Genomic DNA, 18019 nt, shown 5'->3' with positions numbered 1-18019 from the left:
TCCTTTAAGTTATTTTTGTAGTCCACTTTCTTGGATCTTTGTCAGATCTCTTTCAGGGACTACTTTGATAACTTTTTAGTAGTAGGAGTCCGACTTGTTTATATCGGTCTCCTTCTAAGTTATTTTCGTAGTCCTCTTTTTTGGATCTTTGTCAGATCTCTTTCAGGGACTATTTTGATAACTTTTTAGTGGTAGGAGTCCGACTTGGTTATATCGGTCTCCTTTAAGTTATTTTTGTAGTCCTCTTCCTTGGATCTTTGTCAGATCTCTTTCAGGGACTATTTTGATAACTTTTTAGTAGTAGGAGTCCGACTTGGTTATATCGGTCTCCTTCTAAGTTATTTTCGTAGTCCTCTTTTTTGGATCTTTGTCAGATCTCTTTCAGGGACTATTTTGATAACTTTTTTGTAGTAGGAGTCCGACTTGGTTATATCGGTCTCCTTAAAGTTATTTTTTGTAGTCCTCTTTCTTGGATCTTTGCCAGATCTCTTTCAGGGACTATTTTGATAACCTTTTAGTAGTAGGAGTCCGACTTGGTTATATCGGTCTCCTTTAAGTTATTTTTGCCGATTTGTAGAAAGTGGTTGTCATCTCTAGATCGTCCTTTGGGTGAATCGCGTTTTCACCTTTATCGGACGGTTGTCTTTATCGTGATCGTGCAGTGAAATTCTTTTTCACTTTCTATCGATCTGTTGCTTTATAATTGGATGATGAATGCTTCAGATTAATGCGTCTTGAAATCTTTGTAGAATATCTAAAATATATTTTATTTAAAGGAAAAGTGCAGATAGATACATATGGGATTGTCTGAGTCTCAACTTGGTGCCTCATTAAAAAACCTTTTCAGGACAAAGATTGCATCCAATGATGAGATCTTTTATCTCTTCTTAACTGTAGTACCTTCTTAGGTTGCAAGCGTGCCACGTCCTGGGAAGCTCTCGTCCATCGAGCTCAGACAGTCTGTAGTAGCCCTTTCCGAGTACTTCTACAACTCGGTAGGGTCCTTTCCAGTTTGCTGCCAGCTTTCCTTCTCCTGGTCGAGTTGTTCCGATATCATTTCAGATTAGGATGAGATCATTCTCTGCAAAACTTCTCGGTACTACCTTTTGATTATATTTGGAAGCCATTCGGTGCTTTAGAGCTTCTTCCCTGATCCGAGCTCTTTCCTGGAGTTCGGGTAACAAGTCGAGCTCTTCTCTCTGAAGTTGGGAGTTTGCTCCCTCATTGTGGTGAACTACTCTGGGCGACCCTTCCTCAATTTCTACTGGAATCATCGCCTCTATTCCGTATGCTAATCGGAAGGGGGATTCCTTTGTGGTGGAATGTGGCGTTGTTCGATATGCCCATAGGACCTGTGGAAGCTCTTCTGCCCAGGCTCCCTTTGCATCTTGTAATCTCCGTTTTAATCCGGCCAGTATGACTTTGTTAGCAGCTTCGGCCTGTCCGTTGGCTTGTGGATGTTCAACGGAGGTGTATTGGTGCTTTATATTCAAATCGGCTACTAGTTTTCTGAAGCCTGCATCTGTGAATTGAGAGCCATTTTGTCTGTGGTTATTGAATATGGAACCCCGAACCTTGTGACAATGTTTCTATATAAGAATTTCTGGCTTCTTTGAGCGGTGGCATTGGCTAGGGGCTCTGCCTCGATCCACTTTGTAAATTAATCTACCCCTACTATGAGGAATTTAACTTGTCCTGATCCCTGTGGGAAGGGGCCGAGAAGATCGAGTCACCATTTTGCAAACGGCCAATGCGAGGTCACGCTGATGAGCTCTTCTGGCGGGGCGACGTGAAAGTTGGCATGTTTCTGACATAGTGGGCATGTCTTTACAAATTCTGTGGCTTTTTTCTGTAGAGTCGACCAATAAAATCCCGCCCGGAGTACTTTTTTGGCGAAAGCTCGTGCTCCGAGATGATTGCCACAAATACCGCCATGTATTTCTTCTAGCACTTCCCTTGTGTTGAAGGTCGGCACGCATTTTAGTAAAGGTGTTGAGATTCCTCTTTTGTACAGCATGTTGTTTATGATGGTGTAGTACTGTGCCTCCCTTTTTAATCTCTTTGCCTTCTTTTCTTCTGTAGGGAGTGTCCCTGTTTTGAGGTAGTTGGTTATAGGGGTCATCCATCCTTGGCCCTGACTTGTTATAGTCAGGACTTTTTCCTCTTCCGAGATTGACGGGTTTTGAAACATTTTCTGGATGAGGCTTCTATTGTTACCCCCTGGTTTGGTGCTGGCTAGTTTTGAGAGTGCATTAGCTCAGGCATTTTGTTCGCGGGGTTTGTGGCAGATCTTATACTCCCCGATTTGTCTGAGTTGTTCCTTGGTTTTATCCAAATACTTTTTAATGGTGGGATTATGGCTTGGTAGCTCCCTATTATTTGTGATGTAACCACTTGTGAATCGCTGTAAATGTTGAGTTCTTGAGCTCCGACCTCTTTAGCCAGCTTTAAACCAGCTAATAATGCTTCATATTCCGCCTGGTTGTTTGAGGCCGGGAACCCGAACTTGAGGGAGAGCTCAACTTGGGTGCCTTGGTTGCTTTCTATTATCATGCCTGCGCCGCTTCCAGTTTTATTTGAAGAACCATCCACGTAAAGGTTCCATTCTGTGAGGGTTTCTAGGGCATCTGTGAATTCTGCAATAAAGTCGGCCAGATAGTGTGATTTGATTGCCGTCCGAGTTTCATATTGGAGATCAAACTCTGACAACTCGACTGCCCATTATAGAATTCTGCCTGCTAGATCTATTTCCTGCAATATTCCTTTTATGGGCTGGTTAGTTCGAACCTTAATAGTGTGAGCCTGGAAGTACGGACGGAGTCGTCAAGATGTTAGGATAAGAGTGTAGGCAAATTTTTCTATTTTCTGATAGTTCAGCTCGGATCCCTGTAGTGCCTTGCTAATGAAGTAGACAGGTTGTTGCCCATTTTCGTCTTCTCTGACTAGTGCCGAGGTATTTGCCCGGTTCCCTACTACGAGATACAATATGAGCGGTTCTCCTTCTCGTGGTCGGGATAGGATAGGTGGCCGTCCTAAGAACTCCTTGAAGTCTTGGAAGGCTTGCTCATATTCTGTCGTCCATTCGAACTATTTTCCCTTTCTTAACGTAGCGTAGAAGGGGAGGGATTTTATCGCAGCTCCTGCTAGAAATCGGGATAGGGCAGCCAATCTCCCGTTGAGTTGTTGTACTTCTTTGACACAGGTTGGGCTCTTCATGTTGAGTATGGCTTGACATTTGTCTGGATTTGCTTCAATTCCCCTTTGCGTGAGCATGAAACCTAAGAATTTGCCTGCTTCTACCGCGAAGGTGCATTTTGCGGGATTGAGTCGCATGTTGTGCTTCCTTATGGTGTCGAACACTTGAGCCAGGTCGGATAATAATGTATCTTCGCTCTGTGTCTTTATCAACATGTCATCCACATAAACTTCCATGATTTTTCCGATGTGATCTGAGAAGACTTTATTCATTAGCCTTTGATAAGTAGCTCCTGCGTTCTTGAGACCGAAAGGCATCACGATGTAGCAGTAGTTTGCCTTTGGTGTTAAGAACGAGGTCTTTTCTTGATCTGGTGGATACATGGAGATTTGGTTGTATCCCGAATATGCATCCATAAACGAGAGGTATCTGTATCCGGAGGAAGCATCTACCAGAGTTTCGACGCTTGGGAGTGGGTATGGATCTTTTGGGCAGGCTTTGTTGAGATCGGTGTAATCGGTGCACATTCGCCACTTCACATTTGATTTTTTCACCAAGACAACGTTAGCTAGCCATAGTGGGTACTTGACTTCTCTTATAAATCCTGCCTCCAGTAGTGCTTGTACTTGTTCTTCCACAGCTTTGGATCGTTCTGGCCCGAGTTTTCTTCGTCTCTGCTGCACCAGCCGAGATCCTGGGTAGACTGCCAACTTGTGGCACATTAGCTCAGGGTCTATGCCTGGCATGTCTGCGGCTTTCCATGCGAAGAGATCGACATTATCTCGTAAGAATTGTATCAGTAATTTTTTTGAGTCTCCTCTTAGGATCGTGCCAATATTGGTCGTTTTGTCCGAGGTGTCTCCATTTTGAATCTTCTCTATCTCGCCTTCTGGTTGTGGACGGAGTTCTTCTCGTTGCTGGGCTCCGCCCATTTCAATTGTATGAAACTCTTCTCCTTTGCCTCTGAGGTTTAGGCTTTCGTTATAACAGCGACGTGCCATCTTTTAGTCAGCTTTTATCGTGGCTATCCCTTTCGGAGTTAGGAATTTCATACATAGGTGTGGGGTCGAGACTATTGCGCCGAGTTGGTTGAGTGTTGTCCGACCTATGAGAGCATTGTAAGCTGAACTTACATCGACTACGATGTAATCTATTTTGAGGGTCCTGGATTGGTCCCCTTTTCCGAAGGTTGTATGTAGTGGTATGTATCCTAGTGGTCGAACCGTGGTATCTCCTAACCCGAACAGACTGTTTGGATATGCTTTAAGTTCTTTTGCTTCTAAGCCGAGTTTATCAAAGGCTGTTTTGAATAAGATGTCGGTAGAACTCCCTTGGTCTATTAAGGTGCGGTGTAGGTTGGCGTTTGCCAATATGATGGTGATAACCATGGGATCGTCATGTCCTGTGATGACGCCCGACGCGTCTTCCTTAGTGAATGTTATCGCTGGGATGTTGAGCGCTTCTTCCTCTCCTTCGACGTGGTATACTTCTTTGAGATATCTTTTGCGAGAGGATTTGGAGATCCCTCCTGCTGCGAATCCGCCATGTATCATGTGGACATGTCTTTCTGGTGTCCGAGGTGATCGTTCTGTTCGTCCGTCATCCTCGTCCCTTCGTCTTTTTCTTTGGTCATCATCCCGGGTAGCCAGAAATCGATCTAATCTTCCTTCTCTCACTAATTTTTCTATGATATTCTTTAAGTCAAAGCACTCATTGGTAGAGTGCCCTCAAACTCGATGGTATTCCAATATTCCTTCCGGTTTCCCCCTCCCCTTTTGCCTTTGAGTGGTCGCGCTGGGGGATTTTCTCTGTGTGACAGACTTCTTTGTATACGTCGACCAGGGATGCCCTAAGGGGGTGTAATTATGGTACTTTTTGATTTTCTCCCGCTGTCGGTCTTCTTTCTTTTTGGATTCCTTGTCTTTATCTCGGTAGGTGTTCTGAGATTTTGAGGTTTTTCCCAACCGAGCGTTTTCTTCCATGTTGGTGTATTTTTCTGCTCGCTCCTGTACTTCGTCTAATGAGGTAGGGTACTTCTTTGATATAGATTGGCTAAATGGTCCCTCTCGTAGGCCATTGATGAGTCCCATGATGGCAGCCTCTGTTGGTAAGCTTTGTATGTCCATGCATGTTTTGTTGAATATTTCCATGTAGTTGCGGAGGCTCTCCCGATCTCCTTGCTTGATCCTTAGTAGACTGGGGGCGTGCTTGACTTTATCTTTCTGGATGGAGAATCGGGCCAGGAACTTTTTGGCCAGGTCGTCGAAGTTTGAAATGGACTTTGGAGGTAAGTTGTCGAACCATCGGATTGCTGTCTTCGTGAGAGTTGTTGGGAAAGCTTTGCAGCGAACGGCGTCTGAGGCGTCGGTAAGGTATATTCTGCTTCTGAAATTGCTGAGATGGTGGTTGGGATCTGTGATACCATCATATAAAGTCATATCTAGGAGTTTAAAGTCCTTTGGGATTTTGGTTTTTATGATCTCCCTGGTGAATGGATCCTGTTCTTTACGTGAGCTTTCCTCAGGAGTGATCCGAGGGGCCTTCGATTTGAGATCGGCTTCTAATTGCTGTAATTTTTCTTCCAACTCTCGACGTCGCCGCACCTCTCTTTGTAGATCCTTTCCGATTTCTCGTTGTTGTTGGGTTTCTTTTTCAAGTTGTTTCAAGCGATCTTGAAGAGCTTCTATTGCTCCTGGTTTAGATCTATTTTTGTCTCCATTGGATTCTGGGGTGTCTTCTAGTGGGGTGTCCGTATTTTTGTGCGGCGTTCTATTTTCTAGATCTGAATCGTGGTCGTTGTCACGGTTATCCGCCATGGTGATGGGATGACTTCCAAGTCCCCGGCAACGGCGCCAATGTTCCGAGGGTTACCTGAAACTGGAGGTCGATCTTGGATGAGATCGTCTGTACTGGTCAGGGATGACGTGTCCGGCTGGCTGATGGCGGCCGAAGCTGTTGTGTCCGACTTGTTGGATTGACTGCACTGCTGATCCTTGGCCACCGGAGGGTCGGGGTACCTGCAAGAGATTCCGATGCTTAAGTTAGCACGGGTATTAAGCAGGTTTTTAGTAGAATCAGAGTATGAGTTATACTTGGGTGTTCCAGTGTATTTATAATAGTTGTAGAGTGACCTTTCTAGATAAGATAAGTTAGTTATCTTATCTTATCTTTATCTTTGAGTTGAGGTCAGCTTATCTTCAAGGGAACCGCCCTTATCTCTATAGGCTTGGACGACCTTTGGATTTGGGTCGTGTTCCTCTACTTGGGCCCTTTATGGCCTTTCTTGTTGATTTGGCCGAGTTCTTTAAGAAGAAGTCGGTCTGCTTGACATGAAGAGGTCGGTCGCTTTGTCATTAATCATCCCAGGTCAGATAGCTCGACCCAGGGTATGAATAGCTTGCTTTTCTACTTTTGTCGAGGGGGAGCGTCCCTTCTTTTACGCTTATGACTACTTCTTCAGCCAGTTAGACGTTACTTTTCCTTTTACTGCTTTTGAAACCGACCTGTTGTGGTCATGTAACATTGCTCCATCCCAGCTTCATCCGAATTCCTGGGGTTTTATCAAAATATTTCAACTGCTTTGCCAAGAGTTAGGCATAGCACCTTCTGAAACTCTTTTCCTTTATCTTTTCGTCTTGGCCAAGCCCGGAGGTTCCTCCAAAAAGAAAGCTTCCTGGGTTTCTTTCAGGTCGGCCCAGGGGCATAAAGTTTTTGCCATGTATGATGAGTCTTTTAAAGATTTTAAGAAGTATTTCTTCTGCGTCCGTGCTGTTGAGGGGGTCCGCCCCTTCTTTGTTGATGAAAATGATGAGCCTGCTTTTCCTCTAGAGTGGCAAAAGAATGTGAGAGTGCCACGTTATACATGGGAGATGCTTAATGAGGTTGAGCAGGATTTTGTGGTTGTTCTTGAGGATTTGTAGGGGAAACCACCCCATCTGGATACAAAAAGATTCTTGAGTGATCCGTCTTTGGTTCGAACTGCTTTGGGTACTGTCTGATTTGTTTTTATACTTTCTTTCTGAGCTTTTCTTTTCCTGTGTTGTAACTTGTCGTTATGGTCGATTCTATTCTTTCAGAGATGTCAAAAAATAATGATTCCATGAAGGCCTACAAGAAGGCGAAGAAGGCTGCTGCTGCTCAGAACATCTCGGCCAAGGCGGCCGGGGAGGGATCTTCCCAAGTGCCAGTGAAGCCGCCCATGCCGAGTTCTCCTGGGCCGAGAAAAGTGATCCCCACTCCTCGAGTTCGTCTGGCTGAGCCTCGACAGTCTTCAGCTGCTATTTCTGGTGCTCCTCCCAATAAGAAACAAAAAACAACTGAGGTCTTCCACCTTGACGCCCCTGATTTTAATGCAATCGAATTCGTAGATCAGTAGATCGGTCCCTACGGTACCCTCCCCATGGATGATGTGTCAATCCTTCGCCATCTCGATTTTATGACCCGAAACAGTGTTAAAATGGCATACATGGGGGCTGCCTTGTACCGAACTGCTCAGAATCTTCCTCTCCATGCCACTAAGGAATTTATGGAGGAGGCTAAACAGGAGTTCGACCGGATGAAGGGCCTGAAGGAAGAGCTTGAGGTAAGGGTAGCCAAGTTGGAGAAGGATCTGAAGAATGAGAAGGCGAGTTCCCTCTCTCTGGCGGCTTCGGTGAGGCTGGCCGAGGATACGGCTATGAGACATAAGGACAGTTATGTGACATCTTATCGGGAGGTGGTGCGCCTGAGGGAGGAGTTTGAGAATGCCCGAGCTGATTACTCTGAGCTCCAGGATCATCTCGTTGGCAGTGTGACTGTTGCTTACGAGAACCTGAAGGAGTAGGTTCGGATTATTGCTCCCGAGGCTGACCTCAATCTCTTCAGCCTGGAGAATATCGTCAGGGATGGTAAGGTTGTCCCTGATGATGAGGATGATAATGATGTTAAACCTCTCCCTGTTCCTTCTGCCAAGGTTTCAACTCCTACTGTTCCTCCTGCTGAGGTCGGCCCTCCTGTTTCTGATCCTGATTGCCAGATCTTAAACCGGGACGATGGTACTGTGAATGCTGTTCCTCTCCAGGCTCGCCCTCCTTCTCCTCAGACTGGTGCTATTAAAAAGTCTTCTGATCTTTAGTTCTTAGATATCTGTGTAGTTGGCCCGGCTTGTGGGCTTTTAACTTTTTACTTTGTGGGTGGTATCCTTTCATGACACTCTTTTTGGTTGCTTTTAGCAACCCATTAAAACAAACGCAACGAGTAGCTTTTAAGCTTTTTTGGGTCTGACCCTGAAGCTTGGTATTTTATGTCATGCTTGCTTGCACTTCTTTATGCGCCTTGAGAATGTTGAGGCCTAGTTGCTCAGCCTTTTTGAGCTGTTTTTAAGTGTCAATCCATGACCGGCTTCTCTTATGTTGTCCTTTTCCAAGTTTATTTGTAGTTGACCGATCCTATCATGTCGATCTTTTGCATAATTTGTTTGAGAGGTCTTTTCGGCCTTCTTTCGACTTGTCTGTGGTGTCTCCTTTTTGGTTGAGGTAGGACGACTTTCGTTCGACAACTCTTAGTGTTCTTGGTGGAACCTTTTTAGTTAGTCTTGAACAATTTCGTTAGCCTTGTCGGGTGGCTTATTGGGTAAAGCTATGTCCCTTTTAGCGCTTGTTTATTTTTGGTCCGACTTTTCTTGCCGGTCCTTCTTTAGATTTCTTTGGTCCGATTTCTCTTGTCGGTCCAAGTGGTAGTTTTGTTGGTCCGACTTCTCTTGTCGGTCCAAGCTGTAGTTTTCGTTGGTCCGACTTCTCTTGTCGGTCCAAGCTGTAGTTTTCGTTGGTCCGACTTCTCCTGTCGGTCCAAGCTGTAGCTTTTGTTGGTCTGACTTCTCCTGTCGGTCCAAGCTGTAGCTTTCGTTTTTAAGTTATTCCTAGTAATCCTCTTTTTTTGACCTTTGTCAGGTCTCTTTCAGGGATTACTTTTATAACTTTCTTTTGTAGGAGATCGACTTCGTTAGGTCGATCTCTTCTAAGTTATTTTGTAATCCTCTTTTTTGGACCTTTGTCAGGTCTCTTTCAGGGATTAATTTTATAACTTGTTTGTAGTAGGTCGACTTCTTTGCGTCGTCCTCTTTCTAAGTTATTTTTGTAGTCCTCTTTTTTGGACCTTTGTCAGGTTTCTTTCAGGGACTACTTTATAACTTTTTCATTTTGGGCTGACTTTGTCATGTCGGGCCCTTCTAAGTTAAAGTAATCCTCATTAATAGGGTTGGCCAGACCTCTTTCCAGGGTTTACTTATAAACGTTAAAAAACCTTTTCAGGAAAAAGAGTGCATCCAATAATGAGATCTTTTACCTTTTCTAACTGTAGTACCTTCTTAGGTTACAGGCGTGCCATGATCTGGGAAGCTCTCATCCATCGAGTTCGGACAGTCTGTAGTAACCCTTCCCAAGTACTTCTGCGACTCGATAGGGTCCTTTCCAGTTTACTGCCATCTTTCCTTCTCCTGGTCGAGTTTTTCCGATATCATTTCGGATTAGGATGAGATCATTCTCCGTGAAACTTCTCGGCACTACCCTTTGATTATATCTGGAAGCCATTCGACGCTTTAGTGCTTCTTCCCTGATCCGAGCTCTTTCTTGGATTTTAGGTAGTAGGTCAAGCTCTTCCCTCTGAAGTTGGGAGTTTGTTCCCTCATTGTAATGAACCACTCTAGGCGATCCTTCCTCGATCTCTACTGGGATCATTGCTTCTATTCCATATGCTAACCGGAAGGGGGATTCCTTCGTGGTGGAATGTGGCGTCATTCGATATGCCTATAGGACCTGTGGAAGCTCCTCTGCCCAAGCTCCCTTTGCATCTTGTAATCTCCGTTTTAACCCGGCCAATATGACTTTGTTGGCAGCTTCGGCCTGTCCATTGGCTTGTGGGTGTTCAACGGAGGTGTACTGGTGCTTTATATTCAAGTCGGCTACTAGTTTTCTGAAGCCTGCATCTGTGAATTGAGTGCCATTGTCTGTGGTTATTGAATATGGAACCCCGAACCTTGTGACAATGTTTCTATATAGGAATTTCCGGCTTCTTTGAGCGGTGGCATTGGCTAGGGGTTCTACCTCAATCCACTTTATAAAATAGTCTACCCCTACTATGAGAAATTTAACTTGTCCTGACCCCTGGGGGAAGGGGCCGAGAAGATCGAGTCCCCATCTTGCAAATGGCCAGGGCGAAATTATACTGATGAGCTCTTCTGGCGGGGCGATGTGAAAGTTGGCATGTTTCTGAGATGGTAGGCATGTCTTTACAAATTCTGTAGCTTCCTTCTGTAGAGTCGGCCAATAAAATCCCGTCGAAGTACCTTTTTGGCGAGAGCTCGTGCTCCAAGATGATTGCCACAAATACCGCCGTGTACTTCTTCTAGCACTTCCTTTGTGTTGGAGGTCGGCATGCATTTTAGTAATGGTATTGAGATCCCTCTTTTGCACAGGATGTTGTCTATGAAAGTGTAGTACTGTGCCTCCCTTTTTAACCTTTTTGCCTCCTTTTCTTCTGTGGGGAGTGTTCCTGCTTTGAGGTAGTTGATTATGGGGGTCATCCATCCTTGGTCCTGACTTGTTATGGCTAGGACTTTTTCCTCTTTCGAGATTGACGGGTTTTGTAATATTTCCTGGATGAGGCTTCTATTGTTGCCCCCTGGTTTGGTGCTGGCTAGTTTCGAGAGTGCGTCAGCTCGGGAATTTTGTTCGCGAGGTATGTGGCAGATCTTATATTCCCCGAGTTGTCCGAGCTGTTCCTTGGTTTGATCCAAATACTTTTTCATGGTGGGATCTTTGGCTTGATAGCTCCCTGTTATTTGTGATGTGACCACTTGTGAATCACTGTAAATATTGAGTTTTTGAGCTCCAACCTCTTTAGCCAGCTTCAAACCAGCTAATAATGCTTCATATTCCGCCTGGTTATTTGAGGCCGGGAACCCGAACTTGAGGGAGAGCTCAACTTGGGTTCCTTAGTTGCTTTCTATTATCACGCCTGCGCCGCTTCCAGTTTTATTTGAAGAACCATCCGCATAGAGATTCTATTCTGTGGGGGTTTCCAGGGCATCTGTGAATTCTGCGATAAAGTTGGCCAGATACTGTGATTTGATGGCCGTCCGAGCTTCATATTGGAGGTCGAACTCTGATAACTCGACTGCCCATTGTAAAATTCTGCCTGCTAAATCTGTTTTCTGCAATATTCCTTTTATGGGCTGGTTAGTTCGAACCTTAATGGTGTGAGCCTGGAAGTACGGGCGAAGTCGTCAAGATGTTAGAATGAGAGTATAGGCAAACTTTTTTATTTTCTGGTAGTTCAACTCGGATCCCTGTAGCACTTTGCTAATGAAGTAAACGGGTTGTTGCCCACTTTCGTCTTCTCTGACTAGTGTTGAGGCTATCGCCCGACTTCCTACCGTGAGATATAATATGAGCAGTTCTCCTTCTCGTGGCCGAGATAGGATAGGCGGCCGTCCTAAGAATTTCTTGAAGTCTTAGAAGGCTTGTTCACATTTCGTCGTCCATTTGAACTGCTTTCCCTTCCTTAAAGTAGCATAGAAGGGGAGAGATCTTATCGCTGCTCCTGCTAAGAATCTGGATAGGGCGGCCAACCTCCCGTTGAGTTGATGTACTTCTTTGACATAGGTGGGGCTCTTCATGTTGAGTATGGCGTGACATTTATCCGGATTTGCTTCAATTCCTCTTTGTGTGAGAATGAAACCTAAGAATTTGCCTGCTTCTACTGCAAAGGTGCGTTTTGCGGGATTGAGTCGCATGTCATGCTTTCTTATAGTGTCGAACACTTGAGCCAGGTCGGACAATAACGTATCTTCGCTTTGTGTCTTTATCAACATGTCGTCTATATAGACTTCTATGATTTTTCTGATATGATATGAGAAGACCTTATTCATTAGCCTTTGATAAGTAGCTCCCGCGTTCTTGAGACCGAAAGGCATCACGATGTAGCAGTAATTTGCTTTCGGTGTTAAAAACGAGGTCTTTTCTTGATCTGGTGGATACATGGAGATTTGGTTGTATCCCGAGTATGCGTCCATAAACGAGAGGTATCTATATCCGGAGGAAGCATCTACCAGAGCGTCGATACTTGGGAGTAGGTAAGGATCTTTTGGGCAGGCTTTGTTGAGATCGGTGTAATCGGTACACATTCGCCACTTCCCATTTGATTTTTTCACCAAGACGACGTTGGCTAGCCATAGTGGATACTTGACTTCTCTTATGAATCCTGCCTCTAGTAGTGCCTATACCTGCTCTTCCACAGCTTAGGATCGCTCTGGCCCAAGTTTTCTTCGTCTCTGCTGTACCGGCCGAGATCCTGGATAGACTGCCAACTTGTGGCACATTAGCTTGGGGTCTATGCCTGGCATGTCTGCGGCTTTCCATGCGAAGAGATCGACATTGTCGCGTAAAAATTGTATCAGTAATTCTTTTGAGTCTCCTCTTGGGATCATTCCTATATTAGTTGTTTTGTCCGAGGTGTCTCCGATCTGAACCTTCTCTATCTCGCCTTCTGGCTGCGGACAGAGTTCTTCTCGTTGCTGAATTCCGCCAAGCTCAATTGTATGAAACTCTTCTCCTCTGCCTCTGAGGTTTAGACTTTCGTTATAACAGCGGCGCGCTATCTTTTGATCTGCTTTTATTGTAGCTATCCCTTCTGTAGTTGGGAATTTCATGCATAGATGCGGGGTCGAGACTATTGCGCCAAGTTGATTTAGTGTGGTCCGACCTATTAGGGCATTGTAGGCTGAACTCACGTCGACCACAATGTAGTCTATCTTGAGCGTCTTGGACTGGTTCCCTTTTCCGAAGGTTGTGTGCAGTGATACATATCCCAGAGGTTGTACTGGGGTATCTCCCAGCCCGAAGAAGCTGTTTGGGTATGCCTTAAGCTCCCTTTCTTCCAAGCCGAGCTTGTCGAAGGCAGTTTTGAATAAGATGTCGGCAGAGCTCCCTTGGTCTATTAATGTGCGATGTAGATTGGCGTTTTCCAGTATGATAGTGATAACCATGGGATCGTCGTGTCCCGGGATGATGCCGGATGCGTCCTCTTTAGTGAATGTTATTGCAGGGATGTCGGGTGCTTCCGCCTTTCCCTCGACATGATATACTTCTTCGAGATATCTTTTGCGAGATGATTTGGAGATCCCACCTCCTGTGAATCTACCGTGTATCATGTGGACGTGTCTCTCTAGTGTCTGAGGTGATTGTTCAGTTCGTCCGGCATCTTCGTCCCTTCGTTTCTTTCTTTGGCCATCATCTCGGGTGGCCAGAAATCGATCTAATTTTCCTTCTCTCACCAATTTTTCTATGATATTTTTTAAGTCGAAGCACTCGTTGGTGGAGTGCCCTCGAACTCGATGGTATTCACAGTATTCCTTCCGGTTTTCTCCTCCTCTTTTGCCTTTGAGTGGCTGCGCTGGGGGAATTTTCTCTGTATGGCAGACTTCTTTATATACGTCGACCAGGGATGCCCTGAGAGGAGTGTAATTATGGTATTTTTTGATTTTCTCCCCTTGTCAATCTTCTTTTCTTTTGGATTCCTTGTCTTTATCTCGGTAGGGGGTCCCAGATTTTGAGGCTTCTCCCAACCGAGCGTTTTCTTCCATGTTGATATATTTTTCTGCTCGCTCTTGTACTTTGTCTAAGGAGGTAGGGTACTTCTTTGATATAGATTGGCTAAAAGGTCCCTCTCATAGGCCATTGATGAGTCCCATGATGGTGGCTCTGTTGGTAAGCTTTGTATGTCCATGCATGTTTTGTTGAATCTTTCCATGTAGTTGCAGAGGCTTTCCCGATCTCCTTGCTTGATCCCTAGTAAACTGGGGGCGTGCTTGGCCTTATCTTTCTGGATGGAGAATCTGGCCAGGAACTTTTTGGCTAGGTCATCAAAGTTTGAGATGGACTTGGGAGGTAGGTTGTCGAACCATCTGATTGCTGTCTTCGTGAGAGTTGTTGGAAAGGCTTTGCAGCGAACGGCATCTGGAGCGTCGGTGAGGTATATTCTACTTCTAAAGTTGCTGAGATGATGGTTGGGATCTGTGGTGCCATCATACAAAGTCATATCCGGAAGTTTAAAGTCTTTAGGGATTTTAGTCTTCATGATTTCCCTAGTGAATGGATCTTGATCCTTGCGAGAGTTGTCCTCAAGAGTGGTCCGGGTAGCCTTTTCTTTGAGATCGGCTTCAAGTTGTAGGAGTTTGTCTTCCAGTTCTCGACATCGCCGTACCTCTCTTTGAAGATCCTTCGCAACCTCTCGTTGTTGTTGTGTTCTTTTTCGAGTTGCTTTAAACGATCTTGAAGTGCTTCAATTACCCCGGGATTTGATGAGTTTTTGTCCCCGTTGGATTCCGGAGCATCCTTCAGTGTAGTGTCCGTGTTCTTGTGCGGCGTTCTGTTTTCTAGATCTGAATCGTGGTCGTTGTCATGGTCATCTGCCATGGTTTTGGGATGACTTCCAGGTTCCCCGGCAACGGCGCCAATGTTTCGAGGGTTACCTAAAACTGGAGGTCAAACTCGGATGAGATCTTCTGTACTGGTCGGAGATGGCGTGTCCGGCTGGCTGGTGACGGCCGGAGCTGTTGTGTCCAACTTGTTGGACTTGCTGCACTGCTGATCCTTGGTCCCCGGAGGGTGGGGGGTACCTGCAAGAGACTCCGATGCTTAAGTTAGCACGGGTATTAAGCAGGTTTTTAGTAGAATCAGAGTATAAGTTATACCTGGGTGCTCTAGTGTATTTATAGTGGTTGTAGAGTGACCTTTCTAGATAAGATAAGTTAGCTATCTTATCTTATCTTTATCTTTGAGTTGTGCTCAACTTATCTTCAAGGGAACCGCCCTTATCTCTATAGGCTTGGTCGGCCTTTGGATTTAGGTTGTGTTCCTCCGTTTGGGCCATCTTGGGCCTTCCTGTCGATTTGACCGAGCTCTTTTTGAGAAGAGGTCGGATAGTCTGACCTGAAGAGGTCGGTCGCTTTGTCACCGATCGTCCCGGATCGGATAAGGGCGGGCTATCCAAAGCGACCGACCTCTTCAGGTCAGGCTATCCGACCTCTTCTCAAAGAGCTCGGCCAAATCGACAGGAAAGCCCAGTAAAGGGCCCAAATAGAGGAACACGACCCAAATCCAAAGGCAGCCAAAGCCTAGAAAGATAAAGGCGGTTCCCCAGAAGATAAGATGACCTCACTTAAAGATAAGATAAGATAAGATAACTATCTTATCTCCAGAAAGGTCACTCCACACTACTATAAATACACTGGAGCACCCAGGTATAACTCATACTCTGATTCTACTAAAAACCTGTTTAATACCCATGATAACTTAAGTATCGGAGTCTCTTGCAGGTAAGCCCCACCCTCTGGTGACAAAGGATCAGCAGTGCAGCCAGTCCCACAAGTCAGACACGACAGCTCCGGCCACCACCCGCCAGCCGGACACATCATCTCCGACCATCACAGAAGATCTCGTCCGAGATCGACTTACAGTTTTAGGTAACCCTCAGAACAGTTTCTTTGTTTCTTATTAGTTTTTGTTTTCATTTTCTCTTTTCCACTATGAATTCTCATCACTTTGGCTATGAGTTTGGTTACAATTATGTTGTAAGGAACGAAAGCTTCAATAAGGAACCACATTGTGGGAATGGATATTAAATTAGGGAGGAGCCACATGCTTATGGTCAACCTTTGTGGCAACAACCTCCTCCGATCTCTCATGGCTACAACCCACCCCATAATGTATATAACCAAACCCTCAATATTGTTGTCAATCATACTCACAAGCCCCATACCACCATTCACCTCCATATGACCTTAATCCATATATACCATACCAACCACCATATGAACCATACCTAGAGCTACTACCATTCCAACACCAATACTCCCTAGAACCACCATCTCTATATACACCACCTCAAGACTTTCACCAATATGAACCACCTTCCAACTATGACACTCTTCCTCCAAATAATGAACTCTCTCTTTCACCACCACCTTCATTGGACGAATCTCTCCAACCCCTAATGCATGAACAATAATAACTTCTAGCTCGTTGCCAAAAGCAAGGGGAATTTGTGGCTAGCTTAACCGAAGTGGTGAGCCAGTTGGCATCGTTGTGCTCAACTATCCAAGACACCCTTATTGTCAAATATGGAGGATTAAGTGAGGAGCACAATGAAAAGAAGAATTTGGAGCTTCAAGGCAAAGGAGAGGAGTTGAAGCAATAATTACAAGAAGAGGAGGAAGTAGAGATAATTGAATCAAAGGAATTGGTTGAAGATCTAGGAGATGTTGAATGCAAAGAAGAATCTCAAATTGAAGAACCTTCTTCCATGGAGCTTGAAATTGATGTAAGGAAGGCTAGTGCACAACCTCCAAGGCACAATGTGATTGAAGAATTGGAAGAACTAAGGCAAGCAACAAGTCCCCCTGTTTATGATGATTCCGCATCAACATATGATCCTTTTGAGCTTGATGAATCCTTCCCCCATTAAGCTTGGAATTGATGTTAAGATAGACTTCACTCAACCTCTTATTTATGACTTAAGTGATGGGAAAGAGCTAGAAGACATTAATGAAGAAGCATTTGATCTTGAGGAAGCTTGGTAAGAGGTGGAAGTTGAAGAAACTTGTCAAGTGGTGGAAGCCCCTAGAAGAGGATGGACGGGAGTGGAATATACTTTATCAAGATCATTGGAAACTCCTCTACCTAAGTCACCATCTAATCCTTCATTTGAGTGGGTAAAACTTATCACTCTTAGCTTTATTATCCCACTTTAATTTGGCTTGCTTGAAACGAATGGCCAACTTAGGGCGCTTTGTGGAATGAAGTGTAAGAGAAGGATGTTTAGTGGTTGGCGTTGTAAATCTAGGCTCATTATGGTTGAAGCTTCAAGGATTGGGAGCAAAGGTTGGACTAGCGCTCAATTGAATGGGTCTAGGAGGATAGTTTGGTGCCTAGATGAGAATTCCAAGGCTAAACCATCCGGATAGAACCATGATGATCAACTTGAAGACGGGTGTGAAAACAAGGTTTGGGATCTTGAATTACAAGAAGATGATCAATTTTAGGAGCCCTTAGCTTGTGTGGAACTCCATCAACACTTGGTACAATTAATTGAGAATCTTGGAGCACAATGGAAGACCAAGCATTGGTGGAAGCTCCAAGATGAATTCAATCACAAACCACCTTGATGAGAGCTCCCCATAAGCCCAACTTAAGGACAATAAATAAAAGTACTAGGTGCGAGACACCCCACTATGGTAAATTCTTTTCAATTTTTCTCTATTGTACATATTGGTAAAAGTATTTTAATTTCAAGTTTTGTTTAATTTTTTGAGTTTATTTAGCAGTCTAATACGTTAAATAAGGTTTGATGGTGTTTTGGTAGTTGTTTGGATGCTTGAAATGCTTGGGTTGGTGCTAGAACTTGAAAAATTTTGAAAAACAGAGCACCCTCCAACGCGTACGCGTCACCCACGCGTACGCGTCACCCATCATTTTCAACCACCCACGTGTACGCGTGCCTTATGCGTACGCGTGCCACACTGATGCCGCAACCCATGGTACAAAAACCAGAGAGTTGTGCACGAGTGGTGCTGAAATTTAGCCTCTAGCACAATTTCCACCCATGCGTACGCGTGACCCACGCGTACGCGTCGCACCTCTCTTTTTGACCATCACGCGTACGCCTTCTTGACGCGTACGCATCGCATCCCCTTTCTGCCACTCACGCGTATGCGTGACCCTTACCTCTATTCCACTCATTTCCTTTCTTCTTTTCTTCCTATTTCTTTTCTTCTTCCCTCTTCTCTTC

This window comes from Arachis ipaensis, chromosome B06, assembly GCF_000816755.2.
Source record: "Arachis ipaensis cultivar K30076 chromosome B06, Araip1.1, whole genome shotgun sequence".
NCBI classification, from domain to species: domain Eukaryota; kingdom Viridiplantae; phylum Streptophyta; class Magnoliopsida; order Fabales; family Fabaceae; genus Arachis; species Arachis ipaensis.
This window is presented reverse-complemented; position numbering follows the sequence as displayed.